This window comes from Mus musculus, chromosome 9 (genome assembly GCF_000001635.26).
Source record: "Mus musculus strain C57BL/6J chromosome 9, GRCm38.p6 C57BL/6J".
Classification (NCBI taxonomy): Eukaryota; Metazoa; Chordata; class Mammalia; order Rodentia; family Muridae; genus Mus; species Mus musculus.
Window position 1 is genome coordinate 31,707,513 of NC_000075.6, and position 15,805 is coordinate 31,723,317.

Here is a 15,805-nt window from a genome sequence, read left to right on the forward strand (position 1 = left end):
AGAAGGCTGTGTAACTGAGGTGGCCACAGAAAAGAAACAACTAAAGAATGTGATGGCCAACCCCATCAGAACCTCTGCACTGTTGGAGGGCAGCTTCTCCAAAGAGCTGACCAGAAGTGTCAGATGTCCAACACAACCTTCCTAGAATATTACAGTCTTTCTTCTTGTGTGTGGTTTGAGGGCCTCGCCACTCCAGCAGGGTCTTAGATGCTCCTCCTGCCTTCCTCAGCCTTGTCCAGGAATTTCTCTCCCACAGTACTCTGTATGTGGAGACTCGGGGACTTTTCACCAGGTTAGGGAAGACGTCTCTTCTTAGAGGACTTAAATACAAGCCTTCAGTTGATTTTGAATTTGTACCTCTAGTAAAACAAAATCAAAGACCAAAAGCCAGACCTTAAAGCAGAGAAGGGAGACAGGCCTTTTGGACATGTCACATGTCATCCCAGGTGCCTTTGAGGTGCTCCTGTGAGACAGGCAAACACCTCTTCTTGTCGCTAATGGCTCACAGCCTCTTGGCCTGAGTATTTACTGCTTTTGCATGACTCCCCTTGGCAGGAAGTAGTGCATTGTAAACATCAGGAGGGAGAGGAAACACAGCAGCTCCCACAGTGCGTAGAGCACTAGCGCCAATCCCGCTAGGATGCGGCTTTCCTTGCATCCGCATCACTGCTGAGCCAGTGATGAGGGCCAGGACCCATCACAGGCCTAACCCTGCCCAAGGCACTTTGTAGTCTCCCTACAAACAATCTTCACCCTAGCTAAACAGTGTGCAATGGGGAGCCATTCCTTGCACTGTTCACAGGTCTACGGGATTTTTCCTCCTCTCAGAGACCCATGAAGGGAACGGGCCAATCAGCCACTTCTGTGCTGTGGCCATTACAGGAGACTAAGCCTGAGAAGACTAGCCCCTCCCCCAAAGCCACTGAGCTTTGAGGAGAGGGGTGGGGCTCAAGGGAAGGAGGAACAGGAAATGGAAATTTAGTTCAGCTAAGTCTAAACCTCATTTAAAATATATTTTGGTAAGGCTCCAATTAATGCGTCTCAACAGGACATTTTTTTTTTTACAATGCTCTAAATGTAAAAGTTGGAAAGAGAATCCAAAAGAAAACAGTCTAGCTGTACCTAAAGCCTAAAATAAGCTCAAAATGATCTTAATTATTTAAGTACCTCAGGCTAAGTGAAGTCTGAATGCTTTGTAAGGACAAATGTGTTTCAACCTTCTCAATCACCAAAAAAATTAAAAAAGCTCTAGAGGGTGACTGGGGGCAGCGGGTCACATCTCAGGTGGGCCACCATCTAAGTCCATGGCTCTAAGTACAGTCAGCTGTCACCTGGGGATAGTGAGGCGAGCCCTGGCCTTCTTCAGACTTCTTTGGAGACTTGATGTATATTGCTGTCTGAAAAAAAAACAAGAGTCACATGGTCTACCTGTGTCGGGTGTCGAGGAGGGTGGGTGTCCGTGGGACTTTCCAGCACATGATTGGCCACACCCACCCTCTGTTCTCTTCATGGTTTTTATGTGCCTGGGACTCAAATGTCTTGCTCTTCATCAATCTTGTCTTTTTGGGTTGGTTTGTTTATTTGGTTGGTTTTGTTTTGCAGGGCTAGCGATTGAACCCAGGGCCTCACTGAGGCCAGGCAAGTGCTCTCTCTACCTGGTCCTCGTTTTGCTTCTTTTTCCTTTTTAAACCGGGACCCTGTTTGATTAAGCTACCCATCATGAGTGGCCTTGAACTCATGATCTTCTTGATCAGCCCCTCACATGGACTACCTTGGATTATAGGCCTGTGCACTAGGCCTGGTTCATAGTTTCTTTTGAAATTCCATTCTCTGATTCTAGGCCTTTATGAAGACTTCCCAAAGACTTTCTTGGCTCACCGGTATCCAGAAAGGCCGGCAGCAGAGAGAAGTTCTGAGAACAAGTCAGAGGAGAGATGAGCACCACGCTCCCTTCCAGAAAGTCACTGGCAGCCTTGGAGCTGAGAAGCCTTGTGGTATCAAGGCTGATGTAATGGGATCCTCAGCCTCTTGGGATTTTCATAACTAGTTTGATCACACAAGCTTCTTTTTCAGATATTACCTATTAATAACCTCAAATGCAGCTTAAAAATGCCATAGAGGATGATGGTGAGGAGGAAGAGGAGGAAGAAGAGGAGGAGGAAGAGGAGGAGGAGGACAACATGGTGATAATATCTACTAGTTAAATCCTTTTTGCATGTCAGGCATAGACATTTAATTCCCAAGCAATCAGATGAGACAGATGGCAGAGCCAGACAATGAGACTGACCAAAGAGTATTTCACCCAAAGTGCCATAGTTAGTAGGCGTGGAACTGCTCTGTAAAACAGGATTGTGCATACAAACTCACTTTAACGGGCCTTTCCTAATCTCCACACATATGAGCCTGTGTTGTGACATCACTCAGAGGCTCAGACTGAAGCGGTTCATCTCTATATGGCAGAGTTTATAACTGGATGGGTGGGCTTTCAAGCAGCCCATAAAATAGTCTTGTATATGTTTCTCTGCACAGAATATCTAAGAGAGGGAGCGATTTGAACCACCATGGCTCCACCAGGCAGCAGCCATGAGAAGTTTGGAACAGGCCAAGGCTACTCTGGTAATGAATTTACCCCTCTGCCAGCTTCAGAGCCTTACATTCTTGGTGCTCAAAGCTGTTTTGGTTGCCTGGCTTCTCTTCTCAATAATGGAAACCTGTTGTGGTGCCTGTTGCTATAAACACATCCATTTGCATAAGTATGTGACATTGTAAACGTTCCTGAGAGATCTTATCCACATTGTTGGCAGTAGGCCCACCAAAAAATTACAAAGACAAAAAAAAAAAAACAAAAAAAACCCAGGTAGGTGCACAGACAATGTGTATGCTATTTGACTGAAAGAGAAAAAAGACAAAGCTCACTTCTGCTCCCTGTGTGGGTGGATGGGGGCAAGAAATGGAACTAGTACCCAACCCAGAGAGCATCGCTTGCTTTGTTATGCTTTGAAATTATTTAAGAGTTATTTTTCTTGTAACTCCTAAGCCACCTGTCACACTTGAAAAGACAGAATGGAACTATTAAGATTGCGTAAATGGATTTGTGCTGCAGACTCAGAACAGGAAGAAGTTTACAGATCCACAGTGTTGACAGGTGACATCTTGTAGCTGAGGGATCTGAGGCTGGTGACCTACACAGGACAGTGACAGTCCAGCTAAAGGCAGACCAGGCTCCTTGTCACTTCCCCAATCACTCCAGACAAATAATCCACCCCACCCCCACTTTCAGGCACTAAAATGTACAAACATTTTACTACGACAAAGAACCGAATCCTTTGGCATCAAAGTCAACCAAGCCTTGAGTCCTGCCTCCCTGACGTCCGTGTATCCTCTCCAGCTCCGTATTAGTCAATCCATTAGGGCCACCAACCCTGCACTAGTGGGACTAGTGTGCTTTCTAACATAGCCTCTTGGAACCCCTAAAACCCCCTAATGAGGTAGGTGTTATTATCTCTGCTATTTGGATGTGGAAATTAAGTCAAATAATGTGCCCCAATTACACAGCTGGAAGGGAGACTGCGATTAAGCCTAGGCCCTGCTGAGTGGGAGGTTTGGTTTCATCAACTTCGTGGACTATTGAAGAGACAGAGAGTACACAGGAAGTTCCCTTGCCCACACGGGGTGCTTTGCAAAGCCAGATCCTACCGGCTGATGTCCTCCATCCCCTGCCCTAAATCCAATAGCCAATCTCTTACTCTGTTAGGGTTTATTCTACTTTTATAATATTTATATTATAAAATATATACTTATATTTATATTTTTATATTACTCCAAATGACCTTTGTTTGAGATGGCTTTGAACATCAGCTTCATTCGTGACAGTAGCCCCAGGACACCTACTTCTGAATTTCCTTATACTTGCCAAGCAGATCGCCGCTCAGGATGCCCAGGTATTAAAATTCTGCAACCCGTCACCATCCTGAGCAACCACAGTTTTGTGTGATGGCTGCTTGCCCGTATCCACTGGTCTCCCTGTACGCATCAAGAGATCTACAACCCAACTGTTAAGCAACAGGACTCACTACAAGGGAGAGCTGGAATGGAAAAGGTAGAAAGGGAATAAGGAACCCAAGAAGCCCGGAAGCCATGGGCTTGGGCCATGTTCTCTGTGGGAATACCAGCTCGTGCCTGTCCCTCTGGTTCACTGCAGGGCTTCCCCAGCCTTACTCTAAGCAGGGCGACAGAGCTGAGTGTAGACCCTGAGACTCCATCAGAAACACCATTCTTCCTTTTCCACTTCCATATCCACCTGGCAGTTGCCTCCAGGCAGTGCCCCTTAGCCTGGAGCACCGGTGTCCAGTGGCAGAGGATGCCTGCGCAGGCGGAGGTGAGTCGCTGGGAGAGGCAGCCACAGACCTACAAGAGTTGATGTCCAGGATAATGGAAGTGAGGAGATAATGGTGAGGGAGAGAATTAGTGTTTACTGAGCACATACTATCTGCCAAGAACTTGACAGCTGTAATCTTATTTAATCCTCACAGAAATCCTATGAGGTAGGAATTATGATCCCTTTTGTGCCAATGAGGAAACAGAGGGTCAGTAAGGTTAGGTAACTTCCCTGGGGTCACGTGACTCCTGGGGTGGAGCCAGAATCAAAATGCTTGTCTTTTGATTCTTAATTCTATGGTCTTTTCTGTGAGCTTTAGTAGCCTATGCGATCAACTCCAAAGTGCTGACTCCTTCTCTTGTGCGTGTTGCCTGGTGAAGCTGAGTAACTGCTCAATTTTTCAGCGTCCAAAAGTGCAAACAGAGATACAGTGCGGGTCTCCCAGGGTGCCTGTGGCCTTAGTAAAGTGCGCATATGCAATGCTTAGCACAAAGCCCAACCTGCTTCTCACTCGGCTTCCTCTGAGTTCAAAAAAAAGAAGGAAAGAAAGAAAGAAAGAAAAAGAGAGGGAGAGGGAGAGAGAGAGAGAGAGACCTTTGCTTTTCCCCACTGTCCTGTCTTGTGCCTCAGTTCCTTCACCTGTGAAATGAGTATCGAATAATATAAATACGATTCCTAATCTTCACAGCAGGATGCCCTTATTCTACTAATTGACATTTAGTTCAAGTTTGTCCTCCTGCCCTGAGCTGAAGCGCCCTGTGGATTCCCTATCTTACAGCACCATGGCTGTACCCTGGGCCCAGGCTTGTTTCTGCACTGTATAATCCTTCCTTTAATTTCCTCTGCCAGTTTGAACTTGGCATTTCTCTCAAGAACATTTAGAACCTCAGCTCATCCATAAAACCATACTGGCAACCTCGCCCGGGGCTAGCTCCCCTTGGCTAACTCCCCTTCCTATAATTTCCCCGACATGTTAAGCCCACTTTGAGTCCCACAGTTCCCAAATGGCTTCCACCATCTCCTGGAAGTGTCTTTGATTCACTCCCTTCCCCAAAAGTCTACTCGCCAAGGGCAAGAACCTTGTTTGTTGTTCCGTTGTAGTGGCGGGAATGCCAGCAAGGTCCTGGATCATTTCCTCCGTTCTGATGGTGGAGCTGCCTCATAGAAGCTGCGCTCTGGAGGATTCTCCGGACTAGGGACCAGGGTTCTTGATCAAGTCTGCTCTCATGGGGAAGGAGGGAGCCAATTGTGTGAAATGACTTGGGCATTGGTGAGTGAAGTGAGTTGTCTCAGAGCCACTGAGGTAGATTCTCCTGCCTGGAAAGTGGGGAACACTGCCTCTGGGAGTTCAAGGGTGCCAGCGTGGAGCAGTGGGAAGGGGAAGGGTAAGAAGAGGCAGTATGAACCGACTTCTCTGAAGACCCATTTAAGTGTGCCTTGGGGTAAGGAGCATCCTGGCAGTGGGGGTGGGAAGAGGGAGGACTGGCAGGTTTTTATCCCACGTGGAAATGAGAAACCGAAGAGCTGGCAAGTCTAAAAAACAGCCGTCTTTGTAAAAACATAATTTTTAAAAAGAGTAATTATTTTTTAATGTTTTTTTTTAGTTCATTTGATTATGTATTTAACATCTTTACTTGAAAAATAAAGATCCAGCTATATGTACAGGATGCTACCAGACCCATATCCTCAGAAGTAGTGCTAGCTCTCCACTGAAATTTAGCGTCCCCTCCCTGCCCCTCCCATTACTTGTGGTCCCACATCCCACGGTCAACTGTTGTCCAAGAGCATTAACTAGAAAACTCTGTAAATGTACAACTAATAAGTCTTAATGTTCCCTGAAGGACATGGCTCTAGTTGTACTATTTTTTTATTTTTAGCTTCTTTGGCTCTGCCCTCTCACTGTGGTAATTTACATTAAACCCACTATAGGTCTATAGACATTGCATCTATAAGGTAGCTAACTATAAGGCAGGTCAAGGGCTGGCGAGATGGCTCAGTGGCTAAGAGCACTGCCTGCTCTTCCAGAGGTCCTGAGTTCAATTCCCAGCAACCACATGGTGGCTCACGACCATCCATAGAGGGGATCTGATGCCCTCTTCAGGCATATGCGGCAGAGCACTCTTACATGAAATAAATAAAATTAAAAAAATAAAAAAATAAAAAAAATAAAATAAACCCAGGTCACACACCCACCCTCTGAGAGTCTCAGAACTTGTCCCTGTGGATAAAGGAATCCACTGGCGCCAGAAACAAGAAGGAAGTCCTATGTGGACTCAACTCTTCCAGGGACTGAATGACTAAGTAACTGCTGTTATAATTGTGACCCCATCTACGGCTGGGGTCAGCAGACTTGGCCAGTGCCTTCAGGGATGCCCTGGGAGACGCAGTGACTAGTTTTGATGGCTCTGAGCCCTATTCTCTCCTGTGAGAGTTCTACGCTGCTACCCCAGATGCCCACCCTCTTCTTTGTGTTCCTCCCCTCTTCCTGCCGCTTCCATGCTGCCCCTCCCTCCGGGAGCCCTGGAATGTGTCCTTCCGCGCTCACAGGCCTGTTCAGGGCTTATCGCTGATCTCCTGTCTTTCAAAGCCAGGTCTGACAACTGTGATTTCTCATCTCCAGGTGCAAAGGAAATTGCCCTGTGTAAGTGTCTGCACGTCTCAGGCCCTCACCCCCAGGGTTGCTCATAGACTGTCAGCAGGATCTGCTCTAATGAGATTAAAGTGGGAACTTTCTTCCTTTCTTTCTTGGATTTCATAGATCTGTCCAAAATTCTTACCATGAGTACCTGCCTGAATTGATAACACAGTAATTTTGAATCTTGGAGTTCGGGGCATTTTAGTCACACTCTGGAAGCAAGAGGGCATTTGAGTGGTCCCAAGACAAACATATGTAAAGAAGTGTCTAGGGTTGGCCTGACCAGGCTGGTTTCCCAGGTACAGAGGTCACACAGGTCCTGTGGGGTAACATTCATTCCTGTGAATTGTTTCTTCTTTTTTTTTTTAAAGATTTATTTGCTTTATGTATAGGAGTTGTAGCTATCTTCAGACACATCAGAAGAGGGCATTGGATCCCATTACAGATGGCTGTGAGCCACCATGTAGTTGCTGGGAATTGAACTCAGAACCTCTGGAAGAGCAGTCAGTGCTCTTAACCCCTAAGCCATCTCTCCAGCCCTGAATTGTTTCTTCTTTTGATTAGAATTTTCTTTCACAGATGGCTTGTTTGAGGTCTCACAAGAGTTTTGGGTAGGAAGGGGAGTGATTGTAATGAGATTCAGGGCTGGAGAGATGTCTAAAGTCTTAAGAGGGTTCTTCTTGCAGAGGACTCAGCTCCCAGCACCCACATCAGGCAGCCCACACCATCCTGTAACACTAGAGGAGCCAATGTCCTCTTCTGACCAAAGCAGTCCTGAGGCGAGATGGGCATACCCACATACAGATAAATAAAAGTAAATAGATTAAGTTAAAACAAAACATAATGGAAAAGCCTCTAGAAGCAGGAGAGAGTGGACAACCAGAATTTCATGTAGAAATAGGGACCAATAGGAAGTGATGACAGAGGACACTTCAAGGGGCGATCAATGGGTATCAGTCCCTAGATGGCCAGGCAAAGGTATTGATGCTGCTGGGAAGGGCTAGAGGTGAGTTCACTGGCTTCAAAGTGACCCATCACCTACAAAACAAAGCTAAGAGAAAGAGCAGCAACTCGGATCCTTACGCCTACTGCTCTGGGGTCGGTCTCCCATCCTTTGAGCCGGTTTCCTCAGAGAAAAATGAGTGTGACCCTCCTCAGGCACCTTCAGGCTTCAAATTCTTTTCTAAGATACGTGATGTGATGGCCTTGTCCTGCTGTGCTGGACAAGAGTCTCCCTGAAGCTCAGGCTGGACATGCAGCCTGAATTGCTTTAGGCAGCTGGAGTCAGCAACAACCCAGCTACAAACAGCCCATGGGAAAGACCAGAACAGCCTGGAGTGATAGGCACATTCTACAAACTAATGTTCTAGAACAAACAGTGCTACACAAGGCTACCCTACAGACTTTATACACAGCGTGATTGATTTCATAAATCATCTCTGTTTTCCATTATTATAACAAACTACCTGATGATGAATAATTTATAAGGAAAGTCCAAAAAAACATACAAACTACTGAACTTAGCATATGTTCAGCTTCTGATAAGGGTTGTGCAAAACACAATGGGTGGGCTTGCTTTAAAATAATCTGATATAGAGGTGACTAGTTCAGTCCCAAGTGAGTGAAAACTCACACTAGAAATCCACGAGCGTTTCTCAGATTTTAACATGTTTAGGAGAGGATTCGGAAAGTTCAGCTAGCTTTAGAAGGATTTACACACAAGTTATGTTCACTTCTGGTCTTTGGTTCTATCATCTTTCCATTTTCCCTTCCGACATTTTGCATTTCCACTCGTGGACCAACGTCCTCCTCCATGACCCTTTATTGGTGATGAGTGTTATTGTCAGTAGGACAGAAGCAGGGCATGTGCCTCCCTGGGCTGCTCCCGTGGTGTAGAATGCCTGTGTCTATATGAAGGAGTCTTTGTTGCCTGCCAGAGTATCAGGATGCTGAGCAGACATCAGAAGGGAGGCAGACCCATGCTTCCATGGAGGTGAACCTTGAAGACATTATGCTAAGTACTTAAACCAATCACAAGAGACTGACATTACTGGATATCACTCCCAAGGGTAGCCAAGGCATTAGGTCCACAGAGAATATAGAATGGGGGCTCCCATGTTGGGGAGATGAGGAGAGAACCTATTCAAAGCTTCAGCTGGAAAGCAAAGGTATTCTGGAGAGGCAGTAGTCACCTGTGACTGTGCTGAGTGCTGAGAATTGTGTGATTCAAACGGTGCATTTGGTGCCCTGCGCACTTCACCACAATAAAGAAAGAGGTGATTGCCTCTCCCTCTTCCTTGGGCTTCCTCAGACAGGTTGTTCACTGGGAAAAGTCTGCTAATCTCTGTTGATTTCTACTTCTCAGCAGCTCGAGTGAGTTTCCATGGGCAGAGTTAAGAGGTAGCTGTAGATATGTTGGTACTCAACTTGGCTTTAAAGTTCCGGTAATATTTTTATATGGCCCCTAGCCATAGGTTCTGAACATTGCTCAGCAACATGGGAAGGAGGTGGTGATTCGGTGGCTAATTCAGGCTAAGAGATGGTGAACTGGGGTGGGTGGGAGTTGACGTAGAAGGATGATGATAACTGGGACCAAGAGAAGTGTGCACTGTGGTCTGCTGACTAAGAGAGCAATGGGCAATGACAGAGATGTGGTGAGTGTGAGTGACAGGCTACTGTGTGAGCCCTTTCCCCTGGGGGCTGCCAGTTCCAACGATGAGTGACTCACAGGAACCATGGATATTGACGATTCGTTGACACCTCAGAAAAGTAAGCTCTCTTATCTCCTCTGCTGCCTCTCACTCTATCCTTCCCACCAACTCCTTCTATTGGCAGGAGAAGCTGGAGTGCCTGGGGCACCCTGCTAATTAATTGCCCTTAGCCTGTGAGCACAGGTGTGCTTTAGTCAAGATTTCCAGGCTTGGGGAAATGTATGCTTTGGGTTGAAATGGCTTCTCTGTTGGCCCAGATCCTGAGAACCTCTCACCCAGGATAATTTTGTGTCACCCTCTCCCTTAAATACAGCAAGTCACACTTCTTAGACACCTACTTCCCAGCAGGAAGTGATCTTATAATCACTTGGAAGCACTCTTCAAAGGTCAGAATCAGGGCTAGAGAGATGGTGCAGGGGTGAAGAGCCTTGGCTGTTCTTCCAGAGGACCCAGGTGGGTTGAACACAGTAGCTCAGAACTGTTTCTAACTCCAATCCCAGGGAACCCATGGCCTTCTTCTGGCCTCTCAGGCATTGCACAAACTTGGTGCATAGACTTATGCACACTCAGACAGTCAAACACATACAATAAAAATAAATACAGTCTCAATTAAAAGAGTGCTCCTGCTGGAATGCAGATTATATAGACTGTCATTCCCGGTCTTCAGCATGTGTAGCTGTTCTGAATATTATCCTGCCCCAGCATCTCCAACCGTAGGTGTGTGGCCCTGGGAAATGAGAATGTCTGTTCACATTAACACTTAGAGATGCATGTTCACAGGAGCATTATTTGTAATATCTAAAAGGTAGAGATAATTCAGATGATCTGTGAAGGGATAAAAGAAGCATGGTGTATCTGCACCACGGAAGACTGTAAAGGGATGGCTGGATGGATGATGCAACAAGATGGGAGAATCTGAGTGCACTGTACTGAGTGAAAGAAGCCAGCCACAGAGGACAATGCATTCCACAATTGTGTCTTAAAAAGTGCCCAATACAGAAACATCTACAGACACAGAGGGAGATGTGTGGTTTCTCCAGGACAATGGCTGGAGAGACAGAAAAATCTGATAGTAAGTACACAGTGGCTTTCTCTGAGGTAATTATACACAGATATGTAAGTATACTATATCTCCTGAACTGTAAGTCTGAAGTGGGTGAATTTTATGCTATGTGACTCTCATCAATAAGCTAAAGCCCCACAATACCAAATTGTTATACAGACATAAAACCTCATTGTTATTAAGGAAACAATTTTTGGGCTTGGTTGAAGCTGACTGTGACTCTGGGTGGGTGACTTCTGCTCTCTGTCTTAGGGACCTTTTCTTTTAACTGTTTTTTGACCCCCAATGCTGCCCCTCTACTGGGTTGGGCCACTTTTCTATACTAAGGACCACCTCTCTGTTCATGCATCTATCCGCAGCCCCACGACTGCTCCCATGTGTTTACACACCCAGCCCGTTGACTATCTTCCTATGGATCTATCTGGCTGTTCTGTCACTATATCTATCCATAGCCCAATGATTTTCCTCCCACAGACCCATGGCTGTCCTATCCACAAGTCTAACTCTCAGCCCCCATGGCTTTCCCAAGATATCTGTCCTTAATGGCCCTGATTATCCTGCCTACACTGCTCCCTGTCACATCCCAGTACTGGCTCCTGTCTGTGTAGGACCATGGACCCAGTACCCACAGTTTCTGGTCTTTGCTTCTTTTTCTTGAAAATGACAGTATTAGGTTCCCAGTACAATCTGAGAAACAATTCTTAAAGATGTTCAGGATTCCTGCAGATGTTGTCAAACTGGGGGCACACAATCTAGTGAAATTGAGAAACATTGAATTAAATAGGTTTCCTCACCATGGGACTTCTCAGAGTCTTTAAAATATGATACACAACGTTTCTAGGGTGTTTATTCACACCACACACACACACACACACACACACACACACACACACACTTACTTCCAACAAAATTCTGTCCAGAATATGATGGAGTGATTGATCTTTAAGGATCCTTATGGATCCAATACATTTTTAAAAACATTATTGTTTTAAAATTTTCTGACTTCATAGATAGCTTTCCTAGTGTCTTGGCTCTGACACCATCTTAATCCTGTCTGCAGCCCCGTGACAGTTCATACATGTCCTGTAGTACACCTAGGTCACGCTAGTGTAATGTCATGGAAAGGAAGAAACAGAGAAAAAAGCAAATCAGGCTGGAGAACTAAACAATGGGTATGGATTCATATCCCTGGTCTGCCACTAGAGGGTCCACCGCTAGCCCAATGTCTCCGTCAGTTCAAGCTGGTGTAACAAAATGACAAAGTCTAAGCGACTTACAAACAACAGAAAGTTACTTTTCACAGTTCCAGTGTGATGAATACCTGCTTCTTGATGGTGACTTCTCTCTGTGTCTTCACATGATAGAAGGGGAGAGTCCCCTTCGTTTCTCCTTTCTATACACACTGACCCCATTCACAAGGAATCTGCTATCCCGAATCAATCACATCCTAAAGATTCAATCTCCTACCAACCAATTTGAGCCTGGGTTTCTTCAAATGAATTGTGGGCAGACCTGATCATCAAGCCCATTATAACTGCTATGACTTTGGACAAGTGGAGATTTCAGTATCCATTTTCTCACCCTCAGTGGGAGGATGGATGGCTTATCTACACTGCTATGGGAGGGGTGTGGATGCAGAGCCCCAGTACCTGGCACTCGGAGGACACTGACTACTACTGCCTCTAGACAGTTAGTGCCCTACTTTCCTATTGACTCTTGAGGCCTTACCACATCCCAGCAACCAGCACATCACCTAACCCCCACACTCTACCTAGAACATGATTTATTAAATATATATTAGATTCGTTTTTTTTGCCTGTGTGCATGCCCTGCTTATGTGTCTGTGTACCAGATGCACACCAGTGCAAACAGACACCAGAAAAGGACATTAGATCCTCTATAATTGAAACTACAGATGGTTATTAACATCTCTGTGAGTGCTAGGAACTGAACCCCAGTCCTTTGCAAAAGTAACCATTGCTTCGAACTGGTGAATCTCTCCGAACTTTGCATCTCTCTCCAGCCCCAGAGTCATTTTATGATGGTGAATTAATGATGGATATTTTTCAGAAAGGAGGCACCGTTAACCTTCTGCTCAGGCAGGTCAGTTGGGGGTGGGGGTCCTGAAACTTCTCTACCAGGTGGCCTCAACTCAGGGCTGTGCAGGAACTAAATCCTCACCTGATTTTATTTGGGGTTGGGACCCCTGACCAGGCATATCCTGGGGCAGGTCAGCAAGGGAATACTAATATAGATCCCACAGCAAAAGAATTAGAGCAGAACACATTTCATTAAGTATGCATGTTCTTGTTGACCCTCTGGAGATTCCCTAAGTCCCATTTTTAAAACGGTCAGCAAGGAAAGGATCTGCCTAAGGAGTGGGAGTCATCTTCCTTGCCAACCACACCCTGTTCCTCCTGCTAAAACCTGAGGGGTTTCGAATACATGTTCAATGGTTGGGAATTATGGAGGCCCTCACAGCTAAGTGAAGCCTTGGTCTTGGTCTCATAGATGTAGTTTGTAGAAAAGACGAGATGCTGCACTCACGAGCATAAACTGAAAGGAAGACGGTTCATAACCTGACTGTGTTCCCTGAGTCCTGGTGGGAGAATTAGCTTTCCTATGTTATCTGCACCAAAGTCATCTTTACTCCTGATCCTCATAAGTATCACATTCTCAATGCCTTGTTTTCCCTGGTGCTATAGTTGAAAATGGATTGTCCTCTAAAGGCCTGTGTGTCCTGTCTTCAGAGGGTATTGTGAAACCTGAGACACCTATTCTACACTTTGTTGCTTTCTACCCATAAAATGAATGGTTTGTTTCATCACATATTCCCATCATGAGAAGCTACAGGCATTGCTTGATCATGGATTGAAACCTCAAAATAATGAGTCAAAATTAACACTTTCCTCACTGTAAGTTGGCTATTGTCGCATTTAGTACAGTGACAGCCGAGTAGCACTTCTAGATCACAGGCTCCTTGAGACTGACTCTCATTCTCTGCTCTGTCACCAGCACCTAACCTAACACTGAATGACTAATGAACATGGCACATGCTGGATGATTGAATGGAATCTAGCTTGTGAACTTGAACTTCTCTTGGACTTTGTGCCATAAGCACTTTGCTAGAGAATTTGGGGCAGGTCTTCCTAGAGTGACTGGGACTTGGGAGGGTCCTGTATAATATGGAATAGTAGAAAGGAGAAGGCACGGAGCTGAGGACCAGAGGGCAGAGAGAGCAGTGACTGAGAGCAGGAGCTCCCCAGCACAGGGCTATGGGTTGGATTCATGTGCTGGGTTCACTCCCAAGAGGCATGGACGATGCTGTGGAAGGATGAGGGCGAGAAGGAGAACAGGGATGGACATGATGACATCATCATCATTCTGATCAAGTTTCTGCTCTCCCTGTGTGTCTGCAGGTAGAGCATAGCATGACGCAGTCAAACCCGAAAGCTCTCCGAGAGGAAGGTAACGTTAAAACACCATATCTGCTTTTTACTTCATTAATCATTTCTAGTGCAGATCCATACTCTTCCATAGCGACTGGTTTGGAATGTCTTCTGAGAGTCATCCTTCTTTGCCTGTGCTGGCCAGTGAGTACTCAAGGGTGCTGGTTAGAGACCAGGTTGCTCAGCTCACTGCCTACCTTGGAGGGAGGGAGACAGAGAATATTCTGAGGACATTCTTGCTCCTGTGCCTCTGCAGCAAAGCAAGCACCCCCCCCCCACACACACACACACCAATCCTGGATATGCTGTCCCACCCACTCTGTACTCCATAGTGATTTGGGGGGGGGGGGTGGTAAACTGAACTCTTTCTGTCATGGCCAGGAACATCCCACAAAGAGAGTCTGCCAAAGCTGGCCTACAAATGATTGGGGAAGTGACAGTGAATGGGGTATGGTGAGACACAGGGAACTGCCGCAGAGGGTGATGTGAGAAGCTGATCTCTGGAGGATCATGATGGCCTTCAGGAAGCTTTGTGGAATGTCTCCTAAACAGCACACTGAATGACAATAGGAAATGTTGCTCCAACAGCCTCTACCCAATGAATCCTAACTCTCCCATACTTCAAGTGGCCCATGGTTGAGTATAGAGCAAGTAACAGGGCCTCAAAAAATTTCACTGGCGTACACCCTATCCATGCCTGTCTGGGATTGTCCTCACACCATAGCTAGATTGAGAGGAGAGGTCAAAAAATTTGAAGTTGTGTTCAAGAGCCTTCCAAGGCCTATGTGGATCCATAAAACCTTATTAAGTAAAAAACAGGACCCTGTATCATTGAGGCTATTACTAAATGCACTAGCTTGTTATATCCTGGCTCTACCCCAGTGTATGCCAGAAAACAGCATGCAGAATGAGTAAGAAAGGGAAACTTCACTTTTTCTGCCTCTATATAAATGTAGAACTTTTGGCCACAATTTATACTTGGAGCTTAACTATGGTGTTACATTTGTGGGTTTGGTCATGTCAGTGTGGCATAACAAGAGACAATGAGATATGCTTCCAGCTAACCCAAAGTTCTGCATATTCCAGAACATAAGTCCACTACCAAACAGCATTTATGTGCTGTTGAATAAAGCACTTGCACACACTTTGTTAACTTTCAGAATAAATCTGATGCAGTACAAATAATAGGGGCTTATTGTCTAGACAAGCAGGCTGAGGCTCAGCAAAGCACCCGTCCATTCAGGGCTGCAGACTACTGAATGGTAAAGGGAGAGACGCACTTTCAGTCACGATCTTAAATCTGGATCTTCGAATAGTGTGGGCTGAATACTTTATCCAACTGACAGGCTTTAGCTCCCAGGGAGCGGGGTGATTGAACAAGCTCCCAGAGAAGGTGTCTGACTGATAAAGGTGAATCCATGATTGGATGAGCTTCTGTTCAGACTCCTGGAATCCATTAAAACAAATGGTCACCTCTCCGTCCCTGGTGCCCAGTACATAGCAATTGTTCAACAAGTGCGCCTGAACCCAAGAAGCAAGAGAAGCAACCTCTTTGTTCAGACTTACAGC

The 15,805-nt window shown here is 45.8% G+C and overlaps 1 pseudogene; it reads left to right on the forward strand.

Moving 5' to 3' along the window:
• Positions 1-14,218: 14,218 nt before the first annotated feature.
• The window catches only part of Gm8171, a 61,973-nt pseudogene continuing 60,386 nt past the window's right edge, over positions 14,219-15,805 (forward strand).